General features: G+C 39.0%; 1 protein-coding gene across 4 annotated transcripts in view; it reads right to left on the reverse strand.

The window, feature by feature from the left end:
* The window catches only part of LOC6525558 (tyrosine-protein phosphatase 10D), a 44,279-nt gene that overhangs the window by 12,786 nt on the left and 10,413 nt on the right, over window positions 1–21,080 (reverse strand). The gene's annotated exons all lie outside the window — the stretch shown is intronic.

The raw sequence follows: 21,080 nt of genomic DNA on the forward strand, positions 1-21,080 counted from the left end.
CAGATGCAGATACAGATACAAACAGAGAAGGCATGAGCGAGTGTTGACAGTAAACGGTTGTCCTTGTTACTCCGCTCGTTTGCACACAGAGAGAAATGGGCTGCTAGTTGTTGCTAACCAAGATATATTTGTCGAGAAAAGCAATCTCACATTAGCCCTCTGATTTATTGCTGTTTAGAATGATTTGCTGCTTTGATTTTTACAGATTTCGCTTTCGTTTTTCTCTCGGTGTATTTGTCGGCATTCCTGGCGCTGTCTGCTGGTGCCAGACGCCAAATATTAACACCGCAAACAATGAGCTCTGCCCACGCCCACTCCCAACTATTGGAACCCCCCTCGAAACTGCCGCGAAAATGAGGCAAGCGACGAAATAAAAAAGGAGGCGGTATAATGGATTTGGCTAGCAGAGGGACGTAGGACGCAGGACACAGGACATAGGACAGAGGACACAGATGCTGCCACACATCCCGCGGGGCGGCAGACAAGGAGAAGAGGACTACGGCACATTAAAGGATTAAAATGAGGGAAATGCAGTCGCCGTCGGTGGAGACTTAAATCCAGACTGCATACCCGCTATTATTGCATTGCATTTAAACGCGACAATTGTGCACCTTTTCAAATGTAGTTCATCTTCAACTAGATAAAATCTTTAAACACTTTGAAACTAGACATTTTCTAGAGCTTGAAAGAATTCAAAATTAAATGTTATTAACAACAAAGAGCATTGAGTTTATAGCAGTTAAATACAGTACTTTTCTTGCCAGGAAAACACGATTAACCCAAAACTCGACTTTATGACGGTTATTACTATATCCAATTACTGGACTGGAGTGGTTTTGCGAACCACTCAATTTTAACGCTCAATTAGGAAAATGGAAATCAACGAAACCCGTGGTTATATCCTCCATTTCAACTGAAACTATCAATTTCTTCGGGGCGGTTGTTCCAACTTTTGTAATTTCATTTGGCAGCAATTTCGATTCGATCAAATTGCGGGACTGCTCTTATTTTTTTATGGCAGGCGTGACTGTTCTAATGTTTTCAAATGTGTTCAAATGGCCGTACAGAAAGTTCATAAAAAAGCTAGAGCAAGTTGACCATCAAACTGAAAGCGTTTGAACACAAGAATGAAAAAAGGTATAACTCAAACACACACAAAATGGCGTTTCAAAAAAAATGGCGCCAGGAAGTGGATAAAAAAAATGTTGCCAACTTGTTGGCTTGATTGATGACTTTGGGCGGCAAATAAAAAGTCGCTTTTATGCCAAGTTTATGTGTCAGAACTTCACGATATTCATCTACTGCTATTCATGCCAAGAACAACTATTCAAAATTTATATTAACAAATATTTCGAGGGCAGAATTCAATTACAATTATAATTATTCGCAAAATTACATTTTCATAGTTCTTGAGATTAAAATATTCAGCGAATAATCCCCAATTTGGCGAACGCATAAACGAGTAGAACGTGCAAAAAATCACCAGCGTATGCAAATCTTAATTCAGTGGCAATTTTCACATTGCCATTTAGTAAAAAGCATTGTCAACCTGTTTGCTTTGACAGCTCAATTTCCCCAATTTTCGTTTTTTTTTTTTTTTTTTTACCAAACACTTTAAAGTGAGCACTTAGTGCAGCCCACCTGTACCCCCGTCGCAAAATGGCAATGGCACTCCACTCCAGAAACGAATTGCACTGCATACGGAATGGAGTTTGCCAATTACCGTCGTCACTCACTCAATCAATCGGTCAAACAATCAATTATTTATTATTTATCCAACCCAGTCGGCTTACTTGCAATATTTTCACAACGCTTTTTTTCGCCAGAAAACTAAAGGCAGAGTGAAACAAATAAGTAAAAAACAAAAAATAAATGAATTCAATTGCAATTTGCGTTGCGCTTTCGCTTCGAAATCGAAATGAAATGTTGGCCAGCAGCTCCAAAAACGGCTATACCCCACTTTTACCCCTGGAATACCCGTATTACCTCTTTTATTTAATGTTTTCAACTTTTTTTTTGTTTTGTTTTTGTTTTTTTTTTTTGTATTTGGTGGGCGCCTAACTGTAACTCGCTTGCATAATTGAACACTTTTCGTTGAGCTTCTTGTTTTGCTTTCTTCATTTCGCTTTTTCGAGCTGTGCGTCTGTTACTGGCGTTTTCTTTTCTTTTTCTTTGGTTTCATTTCTTTTCTTTCTGGCCATTACATGAGCTCCACAGCTACCATGGCCCATTAGTCATTAGCCAAGATAATGATGATGGTGTGAATTAGTGATGCTATTATTACAAAGCCATATAACTTGCAGTAACTAAGTTTTATGCATTATAAACCAGAGAACTTAAAGTAGAGCTGCTTTTTATCATCAGAACTTAGTTGGTCTTCGACCAGTTGGGAATTAGAACAAGTTGAAACTCCTCTAACTTTTAAAAACAGGGTGGAAATAAAAAAAAACTCAGTTTGGCTGCAAAAAAGCCAAACGCACAGCACTGAAATCAATGGCAACATTAACGATGATCATGGTAAGTTTGTTGATTATTATTAACGCATAGTGTGTCAGTCTGGTCAGACTCACATTATGCAATTAAATATTCGCATCGCATACTCCATTGAAGAAGTGTACACATATATGTGTATTAAATGGATATTTATATATATATATATGTATAGTATATATGTACGATTTGTTGTGGTTTCGTTTCACTTAAATGCTCAATTTACACTTTGCATTATTCGCACATGAGTTTTCGCTGGCGGTTTTTATTTTTATTTATTTATTTTTTTTATTTGTTTTGCAATTGCTCGGGCACAAACCATTTGAGTTAATTTAACCACACCCCATATGTACTACACTCCTCTCATTTCAAGTCCACGCTCTGTGACTCACACATTTTTTGCCATTTGTTTAAGCCAGAGGCGAAGCTACGAATTTTGCAGAAATACACAACAAATAATAATGGTAATATCAAAATTAATGGCAATTAACAATGGGCTGAAAGCCTTCGAATTTGTTATATAACATATAAAGTATAAAACCCTAAGCCAGACATGGTCTTGAAGTTCGTATCAAGTGGTTTTATGGCCAAGGCTTCGAAAACATCGCAGATTATCAAGGAGTTTTGTGGGGAAACGCATGTTCATTGTTTAAAGTCGATCTCAGAAACAGGCTTTTAACTGCAGCTATTGCTTTTGATATAAACATATTTGAAGAAGTCCGATGGGAGAGACTTTTCCCGCATTAAAATCATATTTATTCGTCATGTTGTTTTTTCTGTGATTTGTTTGTGCGTACTTTTCAGCCGTGAGCCACTAAAGAAACATGAACTTCAACTTTTGCCATCGCTCTGGCTGTGGCTGTTGCTGTCGCAGCTGCTGATGCAGACTGGCCAAGGCAAACAAAGGCCAAGAGCAAACAATCAAACAAACAGACAAACAAATGCAAAGCAAACATTGCGAGCGAAGCAAACAAACATACGCTGCAAACAACAACGACCAACGGGCGAGTTTCATTTGAATAATTAAACACAGTAGCCAAATCGGTTTTTGGCTAACAAGTGCAAAGCCGTAATAACCAAAGGCATTTTGGGATCATGCCGCTGGACATTTTATCCAAATAAATTTGAGACCATGTTTGAAATATGTTTCATCTATCCACTCCCGTTGAGTAAGACTTTAACCCAAATACTTCTTAGCCACAATATACGCGTAAAATTGCATTTCAAAGTCCCAAGAGGCAAATTCCCAAGAGTCTGGATACTAGAATTTCCACCTTTAAGCGCACATAAAGACATTTGGACAGCAACAAATAAGAAGCGACATAAAGAGATGGGAAGTTACGACATCTCTCGCAAGTTAAAAGTTCAACGTCATCTCAGGTGGGACAGCCTATGAATAAAAGAAGTCCACAGAAAAGCCAATCCAAGAAGCAACAACACAAGTAGAACAATGGCAACATGGGGCACACAATGCCAGCAAACAACTGAATAAAGAAAAGCTGGACATTTTCCAGAGATAAGACGGCACAAGAAAACAACTGGGGCACATTTTGCTATAGTGCTTTTTAGGATAAATGCACATAAATACTTGCCCTCGAAATTCTGTCTCTTCTAAGACATTTTCCTCACTTGGGTACATAGGTTTCTCCAGTTTCTCTTATTTAGAAACCTGAATATTTTTCTCAATTTTCTCACCCAATGCGCGAATTAGGAAATGGAAAATTTCTTAGGATTTAAGATATTTGATATTTAAATGGTAAAAGGAAATGATGAAATGATTAGGTGCTAATCCTTATCGTTGCAAGTTCACACTGCGTGCTTCTTTGAGTTGCAAGGTCACACTATATCTAGTTTACCCGCTGATAATCGCGAAAGCCAAAGCTAATTATTAACTACTATTTAGTCAATTATTCCCTTTTCCCTTATTTTCTTTTCCCTTATTTTTAAAAATGACCAACATAATTGCCAAGCTTATTTTTAACCATTAATTAGCCAGTAATAGTGCACTTGAAAGCAACATTTTTGTATCTTCTGTGCACAGAACTTTTAGCACTTGACTTGTCTACGACTTGTATTGCTGGCTGGGCCACCTGACCGAGAGGCAGAAAAGCGCAATTAGCATAAAGTGCTCCATTCGGGGGTCTCCAGCTTGTCCGTTCCTCGGTTCTCCGGTTTCCCGGACAGCCAACTGACAGAGCAGTGGCGCAACGAAAAGGGGGGTTCTAAAAGCACCAGGATGCTGCATGACTAATGACTAATTGTAAAACAAGTGTGCTAAAGTGCTTAAGTTCTGGGGAATATAATTAAATTATGATCTCAAATATACTCTTGAGTACCAGTTATAAGGCAGCGGGTAATCTATGATGTAATCCCCCTTCGAAAAAAACAGCACCTAAGCCTCTGACTCCAGACGCTGTTGCAGTTGCAACTAGTTCCTTACTTATGGCCGTGGCTGTAGTTGAAGTGTGAAAAGTTGCCGCTTGAATTGCAGGTTTCAGGCGAAAGGTGGAAGGTGGAGGAGAGACGGAAATGAAGGTAGGTGGGGTATTCGAAATAAAGAGTGGACAATGGAGTGAGTAACTAAAGTGGGCGTGGCGGATAAGGCTGGGCAGTGACATATGTATGCAAAAGTTGCCTGGTTATTGCGTGCGTACACAAATAAAAAAGCGGATCTCAACATTTTTATGCTCAATTGTTTTAGGCTCACCCGAAGCCCGGAAAATTGTTTGTTAATTCTATAGTTTAAAAATATGTATATTCCGGTTTACAGACAGGGATATTTACTTTACATAAATACTTTCTTATGCTGTATATAGTAAATTTAAAAAGAATAAGAAAAAGGTGTTAAGGTTTGTTTTTTAAGATGAAAAATGTTAAGTTTATAATACATTTTCAAGTGTAGTTCACTCTCCCACCTCAATTACCTCAATTTATGCTCATTTGTTGCTTCTTCTCCATCTCTTTGCGTAGAAATTGCCATTCATTGCACGTCTCGTTTTTGGATGTTTTTGTTTTCAGTTTTCTTTCCTTTTCTTTTCTTTTTTTCTCTTTTTTTTCATTTCTATTTCTTTTGGCATTCCTCTGTTTCTCTTCTTTTGAATTGCACCCGTAGTTTTTTGTACGTTTTACTGTTTTTTTTTCGGATGTTTTTGTGCTCTGAGCTCTAAGCTCTGAGCCGAGCTCAGTTCAGTTGAGCGGCTATTTAAATCGCTTAAGACCTCCCATCGGCCACCCACCCCGCACCCTCCCCCCGCATTTCACCTTTCTTTTATTGGTTAATATGCGTGACTAGAATTGCTTCGTCTTTGCTTGACTTTCTTGTTTGTTTTGCTTGTTGTCATAACAGCTATCAGTTTATCAGCATTATCCGCAACTTTAATAACTGACAACGAAAACCGGAAACTTAAATTGGAGCCGCGAAAATTGTCTGCAAGTCGAAATCGCAGTTGCGAATCAGACGTATCTCTTAAGCTCAGTCGATCATTATTTTCCGCCTACGACTTCCGCTTTGCAATAATATCTGCGAAGCTCAGTTCAAAAATAAGTAAGGGTATGTGTTATTCTAAAGTTTCCATGCCAAGGTAGTTACATATGCACATACATATGTATGTAAATAGTATTTTTTTTTGGAAATAACTAAAGCTCAGCAATTTATTATACCGCTTTTCCTAATGTTGCACAATTTTCCCCACCCGTGGCCTTTTTGAAAAGTGCTCAATTCTGCAATTACAAAACGATTTCGATGGCAGACGGCAATCAACAAATGTCCCAAAGGAACCTCAAAGCCCAAAGCCCAAATCCTTGAATCCTCGTCGGTGGCAGTGGTCAGGGGAAGTGTCTAAGTAGCTTTGAATCCTTCTCCTTTTCCCATTTCCCATTTTCCAGCTTCCATTTACACTGAAGATGCCCAAAGGTATAGAAAAGTATTTTGTGAATGGGCCTCAGCCATAAAGCACAAACAGACAGCGAAAGGACAGCATTTGTGGACTTGAGTTAGGCTCCCCGACATAAGGACATACATACATACATAGTTATGCACTGAGAAAAATGATAAAAATGATTATGAAGTTAAAACTTCATTGCTTAACGTTCAGACTTAATTCAAGTTGATTCTTTAAGCATTTCTTCAAATTTAAACGTACTTTAAAAGTTTTATTGTTTACTAAAACACTTTCAGATAGCAATTGTTCATAGTTTACATCTTTATCTTTTTTGTAAATAGCGATTTTTCTGAGTGCATGAATACACTAACACGAGTAGTGACTTGCTTAGCCTGCCTGAAAGCAAACTACAGTTCGCCTTTTGCTTTTGACCAGGCAATTTACCAATGAAACTTTTGCCCTGCTGACATGTGTATGCCGGCATCTTTGTGTGTGTGTGTGTGAGGGAGGGAGTGTGTGTGTACAAGTTGGAAACTTGCAGACAAAGTGAAACGGTGGATAAGGGAGGGACAAGAGGAGGAGGGAAGGCCAAGTAGCGCGCAGTAAGAGAATTTATTAGTTGCCTTTCATGGCAAATATTGTGACAAATGGGCATATAAAAGGAGCCAAAGGTGCCGGCAAATGTGGTCGGTGGACGGAGGGGGGTTGGGAAAATAGGCAACAGGAGGAAAAGGGATGGCATGTCTAGGCGCAGTTTGTGTCCCTATGCGTGTGCATGTTTGTCTGTGTGTGTGTGCAAAGTGAGTGAGCATTCAAAAGTTGCCGTTACACAGACGAGGCGCCATCTTGATAATTGCTTAATACGGGATACAGGTGAGACAGGTAGACTGTGCGAAAGAGACGGCCAGCACCGGTAAAGGAATAAAGCCACCGTCATTATTGTAATTACACTATTTCGATAGGACGCAGATTTAAGTTTGAAAAACTTGTTTATTTCTCAACTACTAATTATAAATAAATAATTACATTTATAAATTTCTAAATTCCTTTTTAAAGTAAAAGTTTCAACAAGAATGTGCCACCTTTATCATAATATTTTCAACACCTCACCATTTTCATTTTGTGCTGCTTATCTTTTACACATATCGAATGTGTTTATGCAAATGGAAAAGCCAGGGGGAAAAATTGTCAAGTGCTTGTTGTTGTTCATCAAGTGGAGGAATATGTACGCGAATATGTACATTTAAATGACATCAGTACAAAGTGGATTCCCAATGTCAAAAAAAAAGTCAAATTTCCATTTTAAGCATCTCATATTTAATATTCTTTCTGCATTTCTGCATTTAAACATTCATTTAACTGATGTTATTGTATATAATTTATTGTATTAAATTTTTATTCAACATTTGGAAGCTCAGACAGAATTATCCTCAACCCAAAAGTGTGCTCATTTCAATCAATGCATTTTTGCTAGTTAATTAAAAATGAAAACTGCAAAATGGGAATTTAATGCGCCGACTTCTCCTTTGCAGAAAATGACACTTTAAAAAAAACCCTTTTACTCCTGCCAACAAAGTTTCTGCTGCGGATTGCATAAATTATGTTTTAAATGAGGGGAGAAATGGTGAAGGGTCTGCAGTTAAGTTAGCTTCCCTTATATGCAAAACTCAAAATAACAAATGCAAAAAAGGAAAAAATCAATATTTATGCCAAGACAGAGAGGAGATGGTAACAATTTTCCACTGCCAATTCCCCTTGGCCTCCTCTTATTTTCCCTCTCCTCTTCTCCATCTGCAAAAAAAAAAAACTTTTGCACTGAATATTATTCCTCGGTTTGCCATTTTCTTTGCTGCTCAACGATGCGTATCCTGGATAGGGATACAAATGGAAATATTTTGGGGAGGACTGGTGATTCCTTGAGGGAACTCGCATACTGGCCATTGAAATGGGAAAGTATTCAGTGGCTACTTTAGGTAAAAGTCTGCAACCAAAAGCCATAATTACGCACTGGGCATATTTTGGAAATCGGTTAAAAGTTGCCAAATAATGCTGCAAGTATTAAGCATGTAATTAACGTTTGGCAGTAAAAACTCTTCTCTTAGACAACAAATTATATACTAATGTTCTAGCGTGAATTTCATATTTAAATGTGCACATTTTAAACTTCCAATATATATACAACACACAGTTACGTAATCGGGGTCACAAGCGGCTATAAACAAAAAAAAGATTGGAAGTAGATAAATGAGTGGACGCAAAAGCGAGTTGTGCAACACGAAATCAATAAATTAGCATTATTAATGGACCTTGTCGAATGCCCATCTCGGGGAATTAACCTTAATGTGTGCTTTGCATTTCTCCGGCTTTTCTTTCGATTTCGGATTTCGGCTGTTTGCTGTTGGCCCCTTTGACATTTTGCCAATACAAAGCTTTCTCGGTTTTGGCCATGTCAAATGTCAGTTAGGATTTTCCCCCCATTTCCCCCCCCCGAAGAAATGGGGTTGGGCGAAATCGTTATACGCTAACCTATTTTCCTTGGACGAGCGAGAAAAACTTGATAGAATTTGAAACGACATAACCATGTTTGCATTTCTCTGCTAGAGATTCCATTTGATTGGTTATCATATAAATTTTAAGTATTTATTTCAATACACAGGTATTTATTTTGTTTTGTATTCCAATATATTCCAATTATAACTTGTAATTTTAGCTAGTTGCTAGTTGCTCACAATTAAATGGCGAGTGCGTTTAATCTTAATTAAAAGTTAGCAGCATGCGGCATGCAGCATTTTAATTAAATGACTTCGACTTGCACTCGGCGTTTGCATTCGCATTTAGATTTGGATTTGGATACGGATTTGCATTTGCATTTGCGCAGCCACTTGCTTTTTGCACATTTTCGCATTTTGCCATTTTAGCATGTGCAGCGAAACGTGGCAAGGCCTTAGCCCCAATTCGGCTGGCTGAACTCAATCCTTTAAGGATTTAAAGCGAGAGAATCGCTTCTTAGCCCAGTTGGCTATATCCTGACAGATTGATGCCAAGGCAGTTGGGATAACCATTTGCGCTGATTTTGGGCCCGAATGAACAGCGCTTTTGGTCCTTGGCTCCTTGTTCCTGTTGCCAATTAATAGGGCCACCTTGGTCTTCTGTTGTTCTATTCTTCTGTTGTTTGAGCCAACAACAACTGTCGCAAAAGTATGTCACGCTTGTAATTAAAAACTTTGTTGCCTGTCCGCAAAACCATTACTTTCAACTCTCTCCAATTTTTACATCCAAACAGTGTAATGAAACCAACTTATTGCAGCATAAAAATTCGCACTGCCACAGTTTTATGTGCAGTTTTTTCTTTTTGTTTTTATGTGCAATGTGCAGAAAGCAATGACAAATGAATATAGCCCAACTACGATAAGCAACAGTGTTGATTGCGACTTTATAGTTTACAGTTGATAGTTTAACCAAATGGCACACCATTTCTCCAGAACTTGGCTCTGTGTGTGTGTGTGTGTGTGTGTGTGGATGCATTTTAAGCCACAAATCTCCATGTATAGAAATGTGTGAAATGAATTTTGCACAACCTCAGAGGCGGTAATTGAACCACGCCCACAAGCCCACAAGTCCACACGCCCACCGAGGCATTAGCGCCCATGCTATACAAGTCCAAAGAGCAACATTTTAAGCAACGTAAATATTTACGCAGCGGGCGAAGAAGAAGAAGCCAACAAAAACGCATAAAAGAGAGTGAAAACTAAATGGGGGGTGAGGGGGGTAGTGAAAAGTGGGAAAAGCCATAGGAAAATTCAAAAACTCCATTGGTGGCGGCGAGCTGGCTCCATACAGCCCAAACCAAAACCAAACTAGGCTAGGCAACATTTAGATGAATGGCTGAGGGCGCAGTGCCAGTGGGTAGGGTATATTGCGGCGATGCACTGGAAAAAATCAAGCGGGAATTTCCATAATGGAAGCGACCGAAGAAGTTACCACGAATTATGCTACCATTTACTTTTGATACTTGTGATAGTTTGCTACAAGAATTGTTAATGAATAAACTGACACGTTTTTTTCTGCCAGTGCATTGGGCGTAGTTCTCAACTGGTGTTCGTTATGAGCCCACCAGCCGCCGACGACACTTGAAAGTGTCGCAAAGTTTCCTTTTTTTTCAACGCCATTTTTCCACATTTTTTCCTAGTTTGGCCAACAAACAAACAAAGGAACAACAAAAGCTCAACCTGCCGTGTGCCATTAATTGAAGTTTGTTGAACCAAAAGCTGAGCTGTTTGCTGAAAAAAACCAATACCAAAACCAGTACTCTGCACTATAATCCCTGCTATAGATACATAGGTGTACCCAATAGCGAACACATTTTCAGCTGATGGTTTTTGATGATGTTAAAAGATAGAAATGTACATACATAAATGTGTTTGTGGTTGGGGGCAAACCAACACACACACACTATTCGCCTAGAACGTCAGCTTGAGGACCAATTTTGCGCGATAAAGCACACCTGCCAGTGCTGGAAAATGTATTGAGAAGCGTTGGAGTGCATGGAAGTGTCAAAAGTTGAAGATTTCTTTTAAGAGCAAACTTTAGGGGCGCAAGTTCTTTGCTGAATGTTCAAAGTTCGAGTTGGTTTCGCATTGCAACGCATTGAAATGGCAAAAAAGCGGCGAATTTCTTTCGTATCAAAATAGTTCTCCTTGGGTGAAACTTACGAAGCAAAGTTTTTCATTTATTTGGTGCACTAATTTGGAAAAATTAAATAAAGTTTCGTTCGATAATTGCAAGTTTGTCGTAATAAAACTGTCATAAAATATAGTAAATTAACGAAAATCTCTAATGAAATACATCAACGAATATCTCTAAGAAATTGCCCAGCTAGAAGTCGTTGAAAGCGGAATTGACATTATTCAGTGGAATTAAGTAGCTCGGTTTTCCGCAGAACCACAAATGTATATCAAGTACTTTAATGCTCGAGTGCTTGAGCATTTTCTCTTTGTAAGGTTTTCCTCTCACCCTATTTGGGATTTTCCAGCGATTTCACTTCGCATGTAACCCAAACCGCAAAACTCAAACTCAAGTATGCAGACAAACACTCGTAGATATTTAGATAAGGTTATCTATGTGTGTGCAATGCATATGCCAGTGGTACCTATGCTTTTTTTGCTTTATATATAAATACATATATGTATATATAAATATATATATGTATATATAAGTGTATATATGTATATGTTTATGTTTTGTATGGCAAAAGCAGGCCGCGTCTGTTGTCGTGATGCAAGTTTTCATCTGCAGCGCGACAAGCTCGCAGCCGCCTTCTTGTTGTGTTATATTTTTCATTAATGATGTAATTTGGTGTCATTGTTATAAGCGACAGCGACAACAAACTACAACAATGCATCGCATTTCCTACTTGACAGCGGCGTCAGTTTGTCATTGCATCAGTTTGCCAGTTTCGCGGGAGTGCTATCATTTACACCGCACAAAAAAACTGGAATGCAATGAGCTCTAAAACTACTACTACTTAATAAGAATTCATCGTAATTTAAGATAGAAAGAAACAGAACGATTTAGTCAAGTGTTTTGACTATAAGATACCCGAGCGCCACCTAGCGGTGGTTATGTTCAATACTCCTAACATTATATTGCAAACTTCACTTATTTAAACCAACGAAATCAAATGTGCAAATATTTAACATTACTTTTGATCTGAAATTTGTTTTCTCTGCAGCAAAACACAATGGCAATGGGAAATTGCGGCAGACTGGCCCGCCCTTCTTGGTGCTGAAATTCAAATTAATTAACATTTTCTCATTTCATGTTCTCATTTTGCAGCAACGGCTGGAATGGCAGCAGGAGCAGCCCAGGAAACCAGGAAACCAGGAAAGCCGGAAAGCAGGAACTGCAGGATTAGGAGGCAGTAACTTACGGCAGCTGTGCGGCAATTTGCATTTGCCAAACTCCGAAATGAAGAAACAGCAGCAGAATATTAAAAGACACACAGTCAGGCAGATGTGTATATGTGTAGGTTGGGTGAGGCAGTTGGCCTTCTTTTCTGCGGCAATTTACATTTTCTAATTGCCAAGTTATGTAGATTGCAGAATTCTTTCAGAAAACTCCATAAATACGTAAGCGTTGAAGTCCAAAATCAAACACAAACTATGCCAAGATAAGCCTACAACCTGTAACCAGCCTTTACTTCGATTTGTATTTATGATAAATGCTTATTCTATGGCTCCAAATTAATTAAATTTAAATACAGTCAAAAGAAATAACTATAAATCTGTACAATAAAATGCTGTTATCGAAAAGGTTCTCCTTGAGCAGCCGTAAAATATTTGCTAACGAATCCTAGAGTAATCCTAGAAGAAAATCGCTATACTTTTCCTTTTGTGGATGGCGTGTGGACTGTAAGCTTTTCTTTTGTTTTCCTTTGAGGCCGCAAGCGGTGGAAATATTTGTGCAAACAATTCCCGGTTAATAGGGAAATGGGAAATGGGGGCCCCCAAAGGAATAGGACCTGGATTAATAGGGAGCAGGGAATGTGGTGGTGGGCAAAATGGGGAAAATAGGGAAAATGGCTTTGGGCTATGGGCCACCTGTATACACAGCCATGTACATATATACATACATACATACATAGAAATATATTCACATCCTTTCAAGGACATTATGGCGGATTCAGCCCCACAAATCAACGTCTTCTTTTCCCATTTCCACTGGCATTTCCTCGCTTTTATTCCTTGCCATGTGCCGCCTATTGTTTTGCTTACCCCAACGAAATCTCCAACTCCTTTTTCTGCATCTCTGCACTCAGCTTTTTGCCGTTTTTTATCCTTTCTCGGTTTTCAGCTTTCAGCTTTCTTGCTGCAAAATTTTTTGATCAGATCCTTGAGCAATGGAGATATGGACGTGTGCTGCACATAAATTTGCATTTCTTTTCTGTCAAAGGAAATTTTGCCATTTTAATTTGCCTAATTTACTGCGAAAAAATCGCAAACAAACCCCATTTTCTTCCTCGCCTCTACAGGAACTCCCTCTTTTCTCGCACTCTCCCTTCATTTTCCCATTATTTTCATCTTATTTTTATGACGCCGTAGCCCATGACATTTTATGGCCATCAAAATCGCATAAGACGTCAAAGAAATAAAAAGCCAGATGATGGCAAAAAGAAGAAAAGTTTGCCCATAAAAAGGGTTGTATAAAAGAAGGGGAGAAAGTCCGAGAATTTAATGAATTGATTGATTGATAGAATGATTAATAGGTTGGCCGGATTGTAAAAGGATACCGAATGAAACGTGCAAGCTTTAATGTTCGATAAAAGACCATAAAAGCTGAAAACAAGAAATCTAAAGCAAAATCTCCATACAATTGTTATGACAAATTGGTTATTACTTAGCAATTGAAACAGAAGACACAAAATGGGAAGCCCATAAAAGTAGGCAACACAAAAGTGGGAAAATGCAAGTAACTTTATTTTGAGCTTACTTTGAAGACATATGTATGTACTTTTTATTTCATTTCCAGTACACATTTTAGGTTTTTTTTTGTACCTCTGTGCAGAATCTCTAAATAATTCAATTAGATGCTGTGATACCCCAAAAATAACACAACCCAAGAAAGCCATACACACAATCAGTGAATTAAATTCAATTAAATGCAGACAGGAGGAGTCCTGCCTTCTGTTCAAGGTTTATTTAAAAAATCTATGCAAAATTCAAACGGAAATCTGCGTGGAAGGGAAACTTTCACTGCCTGAATGGAATATGAATATTTCCGAGTTTAATGCTATTAGACATGAGGAGAGACACACAGAGAAGTTTGGTTTGTTCATCATCAGGAACTTTACGGTTGGCAAAAGTTTCACATTTCATACACAAAAAATCCCTCTTCTTCTTCTCGGGCAAAAGATTTGTGCAAACAATTTTCAGCCACAAAGTGTGTGTCTGCACATACATAAATTGCTACGAGTGTGTGGGTGTTGTTTGTATGTATCATCGGTGTGTGCATACATATGTATATACGTATGTATTCGCTTGTGTGGGAGTGTTTACAAATGTGTGTTCGCCCTGTAGCCATTTCAGGATCCGCTCCTTTTTCCACTTTTCCCGGGAACCTTTTCCCCTGGCGCTTTGTTTACGTTTACAAAGAGCCGCCTGAAAGTGAAGCTAGGGCTTACAGTGAGCACTCACTAAGTAGAACCGCATAACACACTGAATAAGTCACATAAGTTGCATTTTGTTATTGAAGATATGAAAAAAGCAAACTTGTTAGTAACAAATCTTCTACTTAAAATATTGTGCTGTTAAGTAGCGAAGTTTTTATACAGATATGCGGAATATTCTCTATAAAAATCGAAACTAAAATATTAATCTGAATTAGTTACTGTACTCGCTGGCCTTTTTTCGCACTTTCTCCGAAGGGAATTCCTAAAAAAGGGATTCTGTTTGGTTGCCGGCAAAGTCTTGGAATACCGGGCAGACAAATTCAATTTGTTTTCTCCTACAAAATGTTTCTTTCGAATGGGAGGGTCAGAAGTGGGCGGCACAGGGAGTGGGAGTGGCAGATGGAAGCCCAACTATGTGAAAGCGGAAGCTGCACAAAAAAAGAGCCGACGCAAAAAAGTACAACAAAAATAAAGCTGAGAAAGCAAATGTCGTGCTCATTGTACAGTGGGCAACATGCGCGTTGTTTTGGAGATTATTTTCAGCATTTGGAAAAATTATTATTATATTATATATTATTATTATTATTATTTTATATTTATATTTGACAATAGTATATTTTCGTCTAATTTGATATACTTTTTAAATTAAAATATTATGAATGTAAACAGCTTTAGAAACCAAATTGCATCACTGTGCCAGGGTTGTCAGGCAACGAAAAAAAAAACATGGGGGGAAATATTAAATGAGCATTACAACTATATGTATTCTTTACCCGGAGCCGGCAAACTTTTTGTTGTGATTTCCTGTTTTTTTTTTCTTCTTTTTTGCCAAAGTTACAACAACAAAAAAGGAAAGTCTCGTCTGCGGGGAGCAAAGACAACAACAACAACAAATGCAGACAACAAAAGTGTTCACAACAGTGAACAGAAAATGCTTAATAAAAGGGAATAGAGAAAATCAATATATTTCGGCAGATACACACACAGACGCGCCGACACACACACACACACACACACAGACCGTTTGTTCCTGCGAAGAGTAGCCGGCAAAACTTTCGTATACGTATACGCCATGTGGTACAGCGCCAAAGGCGGCAGAACGAAAGAGAGGGTCCGATGCCGGAAGAGAGAGAGAGAGAGAGAGAGAGGGCACGATTGTTGCGCAGTAAATGCCGTTAGATAAATGCGAAAACAGCGGCGAAAATTTGAATTTCCATGAATGAACAGAGGAAGAAAGCAGTGCAAAAGAGATGGTGCGTTGGACAGAGATAGCGATATAGCAGCTATCATTCACAAAAGTCTTATTTTTTCGGCAAGCTTCTGTTGTTTTTCCGCACTTCCCTTTGCTTTCCGTATTCACTTACATGTGTTTGTGCGTTTTCCATGGGCATTTCATCTGACCCACTTGTTAAATCCCACAAAAATTCATTGATTAATTCCGGACCACCTTTGTTGCCCACTTTTTTGGTTTTTACACAGTTTTTCCAAAAATGTCTTTTCTTTTATTTGGCGCACAAATGTTTTTGTGTGCGGGTTTCTTTGTTTTGAAAACAATTCATTTATGCATTAAGGAAATGTATCCTCACAGTTTTCATTCAACTATGAAATGAATAGCAGTTCCCCTCTGCATTCTATTTGCGTTCTATTGGAGCTGTCAAAAATAGTCCCAAATTGACTTTTTCCATTTTGGCCAACAAATGACTCGCTTTGGAACATGTTAAATCAAGCGTCACTGATGCAATTAAAAGTTAAAAGACCAAACGGCAGAAGGGATATTGCCATATGCCCCAAAGGCAAAACAGGACAACACGACGAGTGAAAGTGGAAGTGGAAGGCGATGGGAAGTGAAAAACGTAGTCGAGGAGACCACGGGCAGTACTTCACAGTAAACTGCATGTAATTGCATGGAAAATTAGCTGTGACACCGGGTGAAAGGAGGCAAATAGGGGTTTGACAGCAACCAGAGAGGTGATTTCCACCAGTTAATGAAGTCCAACGGTGGACTCAGACAGGTAATTCGATTTGGGTTCATGCATAGTTCAGTTTATTTGCCCGCATAGGGTCCGCAGCAATCAATATTAGTGTGTGTGTGTGTGTGTGTGTGTGTGTGTGTTCTATGCACCTTTGCGCAACTCCCTTGCTATCTCCACCTTTCCATCCATCGCACAATAGACAACGAGAGCAAAACAATTCCCTTTAGCTACTTCAGACCTTTTTCCAACCCATCATACATACATATGTACATACACCTTGCCCACTTTTCCTCGACACTTTTCCATTCGTCGTCTGTGGCGGAAATGTTGGCAGAGACAGTCACCAAAAGTGAGACAGATGCAATTTACCGGAGCACAATGGATGAGGTGAGCATTAATGCACAAATGCGACACCTGGCGTCAGGAAATTGCTAGGAAGCGACTACTACGGAAATGGAATTGTGATCTATTGTTGCAGGCACAGAGCGTAAAAGCTTTCTCCACTTATTAATAAAGTGAATTTGATACAAGTATCACAAGTATCGTATTCAAAATCAAACTGTACGCATATATAAATTTTACTAGTGGATCCACTTTGATTTTTACATACTCTTTTAGCCCTTTTACTAATTATCCACTTTGTAACGCTTATCCACGAATAAAATCTAAAACCGAATACAAATTTCTGTCACAATTTCTGTCTACAAACGTCGCAAACTCATTTCCCCTTTGCAAAAATCTTCGCTGACTATCAATCAATGCGAATCACATGGGGGAATGCAATGATAACAACACACTCAACAACAGCGACAACGCAATTTCAACAACAATACACGACGGCAACACCAATGGCATTCAACAATGGCGGCGTGACAGCTGTCAAAGCAGGCGATAAAATCAACGAGCTGACTTAAAAAAGGGGGTAAAAGGAGGGTGGAAGTAAGCAGGGAGGCGAAATGGGGAAAAGGTGATTTAAACACGGACTTTCTTTCCTGTCATTTCAGTAGGTCTCTCTCTATTGGTAAAACACTGAATTTAAACACGTAAACTAAAGTTTACCCAACTGCACCTCCCACTGATATCAATCATATTGCTGATCACAAAGCGTACTTCTGCCCTTAATTAATTAAAATTCAATGGGCAAAGTGGCTTGAAAGAGCATCCATCTTCATCAAATGTATATCCATCGAAAAATCATTTACCATTAATTATTCCGTGCATATACCCCTTATCTCTTTCTGCCCTCCAAGCATCCAGAACTGCCCTAGCTGGCAATTTTTATAACCTTCTTTAAATGAAATAAACCTGCAACTCCAAGCTCAAGGCACACCAACCACAATGGCAACAACAAACAGGAAAAGCTTAAGCCTAGAGCAACTATTGCCTCCCCCCCCTGATCAACGGAAATGAGGGAATAAAGTGGGTTGGCGTTTTGAGGAGTACCAAGTCCAGAGTTATCCCCCCTTTGCACAAAAATCCTGCAGAAATTAGACAATTTTTCCTGGGGAGTTCGGGGTTGGTAAGCTGGTCAAAAGCACTTCCCATCGCCATAGCGACAAGAAATGCTCATAGCTCCCATCATCATCATCATCATCATCAGCATCTGATGCGACAGCTTGGCGGGGTGGCAGACTTATAAGGGGGATGGTATCCAGTTGGGGACGGGGTGTCTATATAAAGTTGTGTTTAAACGGATTTCATCACATCACAACCCGGCCACGGAAGGGAATTCAATTTAATTTATCAGGCGGCAAAGTAAAAGTCGCACAGAGTAACGAAACACGCCCTACACGAAGTGGAAAGCCTTTCAGACATAAAGTCCTGGAAGTTTTCTTGCAAATAAATAGTCGTTCTAGTCTGACTGCAGAAGTCTGTAATCTTAAAATAAATACACATTTATAATTAAATCAAAAAGCTAAGATTTTTTCCCTCTGTGAGTTTATCAACCCCCGAAATTACTTAAGAAGCGGGAAAATTCTCTTGTTCTTGGCGTTTTTCCATTTTTCCTTGGCCGTGAAGCAAATGCAATTAATCATTTTGCTTTTAGCGTTGGCTTAAAAGTATTTCAATGCTCAGCAGGGTGTACTTGAAAATGTTTGAGGTTTCTGTGGGGGGTTGAGGTTTTTCGTGCTCAAATTTGTTGACAATTATGTGTAACCGCTTCAAATTTCGGCTTTTAACTCTATTTGCCAGCTAAATGGATGGGGTTCAATAGAAAACGAAGAACAGCCAATGTGGTGACCCCGACAAAACCGAAATATTTCGTTTTAATCATGTGTGCAGGTCCTGTCATCTAATTAGACTCATTTGCATACATCCATCCGTTCATCCATCTCCATCCACAACCCTTTTATTGGCGTTGACCTTTCGGCTTTCGGACACATTGGACAAGGGAATTCCATTTCAGTTTGCGGTCAGTGCATCTAATTCTTCTTTGGGGTTGCATGCAACTCGTCACCGCACGTCACCCATTTATTATCTGCACCCCGTTTGATTTGTTTACTTTGGATGGTGGCGATGGGGGAAATGCTTTGAATTGCTGTTTGATTAAGTTGCCATGTGGTCGGGGATAAATTTAACGAGAATATTATCGAATTAGGTAGACACTTAGTGTGTATTTAATGAAAGAGTTTCTTGAACCAACTAAGACATTGCAGTCCATTGATATTGTAGGAACGTTGAAAACGAAACATTTTAGCTAGCAAACTAAGATCCTAAGAAGCAAGAAAGATACACCAGAAAACCAGGAACGTTGGAAAACTCAGAATGTATAAACCTATAAATTAAACAATTGCCCATTGTTTTACACTTTCTTCCTTTTCCACCTCTACATTAATTCTCAATCCTTTGTCAACGTCTCTTCGCTAAAAAACAACTTTTGTACCTTCCTATAATTAATTTCCCTCGCTTTCTCGAGTTCTCTTCCTTTCTCAAATTGAGGAAATGGAGCTGTTCATTAGGAACGGATCTATTACAAGAAATCCTTTCCCCATTAACTTTTCTCTGCACCCACAGCTCAATCTCTATCCATCTCACTCGGGCCTCACTCTCCCCGTCTCGCTTGCCCCCTCTCTAATTGCAATGCCTTTGTCAGGGCCAATTGGTGTTCCACTTAGCACCTCCGCCAGAAAGAGATGGAGTGAGGCTGGAAGTGAGACGGACGGAATGAAACAAAAAGCGAAAATTAACTGCGAACGCATAGAAAAGAACAGAATGGAAATAAATTTGTTGTTGTGTGATTTGAAGGACAGAGGCGATGTAGCGTACACTGAGAGAAGTTCAAAGCTTGAATTAATATGTACTTGTATCCACTCACGATCAAATTGTCTGAATTTATGGATTATAATGAGTACATAGATTACAAAGAAGTGTTCAAAGTGAGACTGTTATTACAAATGTTCAAGTAGTCATTCGACTTTGAAATTTTAATTCTTTTTCAAAAGTGCCATTTGGTTTTTTCAGTGTATTCGCCCAAGCGGCGCACCAGCAGAAGCTGCAACAGAGGGCAGAAGCATTTAAAAAGCGGAAATCAGGCAGACGGCATAAATAAACCGCATGGAGCTGCACTCACACACTGCTGGGTGTGTCTGGCTGTGTGTGTGTGTGTGTGTGTGCGTTGACAAACAGAGACAGAAACAAAAGAGTGCGAAAGAGAAATCGCACTTGCCTGCTGCAGACAGATAAACCAGAAAGCTTTGTCTTAGCTTAGCGAGCTCCACCGCTCGTCTCCATTCTTTTCCAGGGGGGCTGTCAGGGGTTAAGGCCGACCTTTTGTGGTAACCCCACACCCCACACCCCACTGCATATCCCATATCCCATATCTTACCATCTCCATCTGGCTGTTTTCAGTGCCAGCTAAGCGTTTCTAAACGCATTTAAATGCAGCAAGTAAGTTTATGCAAGGGCCAAGTGCATGAATAAATTTTGGACTGACTGTGTGGCACATGGCCAATGCAATAACGCTTTTCAGAAACCATTTGAAATAAATCATTTAAAAATATTCAAACTCTAGGTTAAAGCCCCAAGGACATGAAATCTTTAAAGATGCAGCTACAAATAGTTTGAAATTATATTGGAAATAAAACAAGTCACAATTGCCTTGGAGTGTTTGCGACTTGGCTTTGTCTTTGTCTTTTTTTTTTAACAATAAACCTGAATTATGTGCAACAATGCGTTGAATTCCGCCCACTCTTTGCAATTTTCCCAAATGTATGTAGATGTATAAATGCATTTGTATATAAATCTATCTGTATAGATGTAGCTGCTCCTAAGAGCATTATTGCGACAACTTGAGTGCTTTGAAGTGGCATTAGACCTAAACCTCTGAATTCAATTCACAATTCCTTTCACAATTTCCTTTCAGTACTGAGAGTCCACAAAGTCAAATGTTCTTCACTTCTGGGCGACCATAGAAGTTTTAGTTGAAAGTTGGAAGTTGAGAGGTTAACTAGTTTTATGTACGAACCTGAAATGAAAAGAGAGAAACGGCTCTTAAATACACATTCTAATCAAATTGCAATATCAATTATGTGAGATTAATAAATAACTTTACAGGTGTCGATTTTGGGC

Source organism: Drosophila yakuba, chromosome X, assembly GCF_016746365.2.
Source record: "Drosophila yakuba strain Tai18E2 chromosome X, Prin_Dyak_Tai18E2_2.1, whole genome shotgun sequence".
Lineage (NCBI taxonomy): Eukaryota > Metazoa > Arthropoda > Insecta > Diptera > Drosophilidae > Drosophila > Drosophila yakuba.